The sequence below is a fragment of the Larus michahellis genome, chromosome 4 (genome assembly GCF_964199755.1).
Source record: "Larus michahellis chromosome 4, bLarMic1.1, whole genome shotgun sequence".
In the NCBI taxonomy this organism is placed as follows: Eukaryota; Metazoa; Chordata; class Aves; order Charadriiformes; family Laridae; genus Larus; species Larus michahellis.
In genome coordinates this window covers 64,687,087-64,691,298 of record NC_133899.1, presented here as the reverse complement: position 1 = coordinate 64,691,298, position 4,212 = coordinate 64,687,087, and positions in this window count along the sequence as shown.

Genomic DNA, 4,212 nt, shown 5'->3' with positions numbered 1-4,212 from the left:
TTCTCTTCAGCAAATGCGAAGAAAATGCATAGAAAACACATTCTGATCTAAAATGTATAAGCAAAAGGAATAGTGCTTCCTCAGCAAATTTTTTGGCATTGCAAACACAGACTTTTGAAGCACTCTCATCCAAGAGTTCAGGCTGGCAGAGATATTCTCATCACTATCTTATGGGTCAGTTCAGTGGGAACAGTTGAATACAGAATCACAGAATTGTAGGGGTTGAAAGGGACCTTCAGAGACCATCTAGTCCACCCCCCCTGCCGAAGCACGTTCACCTAGAGCAGGCTGGACAGGAACACATTCAGGCAGGTTTTGAGTATCTCCAGAAAAGGAAACTCCACACCCTCTGTTCCAGTGTTCTATTACCCTCAAAGTAAAGAAGTTTTGCCTCATGTTGAGATAGGATTTCCAGTGTTCCAGTTTGTGCCTCTTGCCCCCTGTCCTGTTGCTGCGCACCACTGAAAAAAGTCTGTCCTCTCCTCTTGACATCCACACTTTAGATATTTATAAACATAGATGAGATCCCCACTCAGTCTTCTCTTCTCCAGGCTAAACAGTCTCCCCTCTCTTCCTCATAAAAGACGTGCTCCAGTCTCTTGATCATCTTCGTAGCCCTTTGCTGGACTCTCTCCAATAGTTCCTTGTCTTTCTTGAAGTGGGGAGCCCAGAACTTGACACAGAACTCCAGATGTGGCCTCAACAGTGCAGACTAGAAGGGGAGGATGACCTCCCTCGACCTGCTGGCATCCAGGTTACCATTAACCTGCATCCCAGGTTACCATTGGCCTTCCTGGACACAAGGGCACATTGCTGGTCCCTCTTTACAGAGCTGCTTTCCGGCAGGTCAGTCCCTAACCTGCACTGGTGTATGGGGTTGTTCCTCCCCAGGTGTAGGACCCTACACTTGCCCTTGCTGAACTTCATTAAGTTCCTCCCTGCCCAACTCTTGAGCCTTTACAGGTCTCACTGAATGGTGGCACAGCCTTCTGGTGGGTCAGGCACTCCTCCAAGTTTTGTGTCATCAGCAAACTTGCTGAGGGTACACTCTGTCCCTTCATCCAGGTCGTTGATGAATATGTTGAACAAGACCAGACCCAATACTGACCCCTGGGGAACACCACTAGTTACAGGCCTCTAAACTGCACCACTGATCACAACCCTCTGAGCTCTGCCATTCAGACAGTTCTGAGTTCACTTCACTGTCCACTCATCTAACCCAGGTTTGCTAAGCTTACCTATGAAGATGTTATGGGAGACAATGTCAAAAGCCTTGCTGAAGTTGAGGCAGACAATGTCTACTGCTCTCCCCTCATCTATTCTTGATCTTGTTGCTGGGGAAAAGAAGAGCATTTTCATAGCCCAGAGCTGCAGAATGGAGATAGTGTTCTGGGTAGCACTGACTTCTGCTTAGAGCAACAGAGAATCTGACAGCTTAGAGCTGTTGCATCTGGAAGATCCTGAATCTTAGTCAGTTTGCAACAAGTTTGAATCATGGACAATTTGAAAAAATTTTGCGAAAAATATGTAATCATATCGAAATATTCTGTTTTAGTTTGCAGAAAACCATTTATAGGTTAGATGATAAATGATTATAAAGCCAGGCAGTGCTTCATACTGCATCCCTGCTGCTGGGCAGTGATGTTGCTAAGCAACACTTGAACACAAAGCATCCTCCTGGATTGGCTTGTGCAGAGTGTCAGTGCAGGTTATAATGTGTGGCCAGAGTAGATACATGCTGGGCTCATGAACCATCTCTTAGCTATTTCCTGGAAATCTCATTTTCTTTTTAAATAGGTATTTTGATTTCTTGCTTTATTTAGCAACTCATCCATGCTAGACGCTTCTGTATTTCATACACATGAGGAACTTTCACTGATCAGAACACAGTGAAGTCTTGAAGCTGCAGAGGTAATGGTCTATATTTTCTAAAGGCCACATTTCCATTTTCTGCTTACACCACCCATACCACAAATGTATTAGCTGATTTAGTGGGATGAAAGTTTACCCTTTTAACAGACTTATTATTCTTTTCTCTTTATTTTTCCCTTTAATTGTACTTGACCCCTCAGGTTCACATGTGAAACTCATTCAAGGTGCTTATCTGAGAGTAAAAAAAAGGTTCTCAGAAACTGCTGTGCCTTTTCTAACCTATTACAGCAGTTAAGGTGACCAGGAAAGTGCTTGTTGTTAGTACCTAAGTACTAGTGCTTGGTTCAATTCAGTAGTAGTTTGCGCTTGTAATTTATACCTCTGCAAAATGGATGTATAAAGCTACTATTCTGACTTTGTGATGTCTTCTATCTGTTTTTATAATTTATACCTTGTGAAGTGTCTGGTGAGTGCTATCAAACCAAAAGTCACGTTTTATGTCCATTTTGCAGAGGTATAAATTTCAAAAAAAATTGTACGGCAGTGCTGAATTGGACATGAAATATCTTTATGGAGGCTTATATGAAACAAAGATATCAACTCTGAAATCTTTAAACAGATAAAACTCCTACCAAAATTATGGTTACTTAAGGACCGTAAGGTATAGCTTCTATTACCTGTGAAATGCTTTGGAAGTTTTAATGCCATTCTCTACATCGATGACTTGCACAGATCTACCACTCTACTCCAGACTTATTGCCTGTAATCCAAATTAAACTGAAAACTGGGCTGATTGTCTGACAGAGGTCTGTTGTAGATGTCTAGCCATAAACAGAATATCTAAACCAGAAATCCTCAGATGTCTTCCTCAAACCCTTCTGCTACCTGCTTTCTCACTCACTATTGGTAATAACAAGAGTCTACTTGTGATGTAGTGCCGTTGTTGTCTGAGACTGATTTCTTTCTCGGTCTCTTACATCTAAGCTTTCTATCTCTGAAATACAGAGGCATTTCAACTTTTACACTCTCCATCCTAAAACACTTGTCCCAAATATTGATGTTCTGAATATTGAAGTGTCTCTTCTGAGGTTTGACAAATGCAGTCTAGTTCTCTCCCGTCCACTCAGAAAATTATTGCATAGATCATCTCTTCACAGCCCTTCACTGACTATGCCTCTTTCACGTCAAACATAAGATCCGTCTCTCCACACTGACTCTTAGCTCATGTTCACTCTTGCATTGTTGATTTCCAGCTCCATTTGACTGTCACTTCATGAATTCCTCTAAGGCGTTTTATTTTAGTATTTTAGTTCAGGGCAGGAACCCTAGTAACTGTGAAGTTTCTAAACTTGTCAGACTGGCTCATGCATATTAGAGCTACTCAAAAAAGAACTAAGCCTGTGGTTGCTCTCTGTGTCTGCTGTCTTCAAAGCTGACGCTGAGGAACAAAACAAAGCTGTTGTGCTATGTGGTGTAGGTGGCAGTATAGGAATCCCTGCTTTCATTTCTGTTACCCTCAATTCAGAATCTTAATGTCAGCTGCTTCTATGTTTTATGATTTCTGACCTGATGACTAAGGGATTGGAGCTTCTGACATCTGAGGGGAGGCTGACACATGAGGAGAGCGCTGGGATTGTTTAATCTTGAGAAGAGAGGGATCTGAGGGGATCTTATAAATTTATATAAATACCTAATGGAGAAAAATGAAGAAAACAGAGCCAGCCTCTCCTTGGTGGTATCCAGTTAAAGGACAAGAAGCAAAGGGAGGAAAAAAAGTACGAGAAACTCCCTTTAAAGAGAAGAAACAACCTTTTTTATTGTAAGGGTGATTAACACTGGAACAGGTTGCCCAGAGAGGCTCTGGAGTCTACATTCCTGGAGATCAACTTGCTCTACATGACCTCTTTGATCAGTGATTTGGACTAGCTGATCTCCAGAGATTCCTTCTAACCTCAGTGATTCTGTGTCCTGGTCAGCCATGATTGGAGGCATTTCTGACCTAGATTTGTACAATTACCAGGCTGAGAGCTCTGAGCTCCTGCTCACAACTGCAGCCTCCAAAGATTTAAAAAAAAAACAAACCAGTTCTGGGGCATTGACCTTGTGTACTTCTTACAGGTTTTGAGACACGCTGGCAATGCTGTAGTTACTTATTTTAGCTAGCCCAAGTTATTCCACTGAAAGAGGCAATAATAGAGATTCAGTTTCATAATAATCACTTTTTTCAAAGACTTTGTTCAAGTGACTGCTTCTGTAGGGTTTTTTTAGAACATAACTGTAGCCACAAATTCTCCTGCAGTGTTTTCTTTGGAGTTGCTGCTTTTATCATTTATTTCCTAA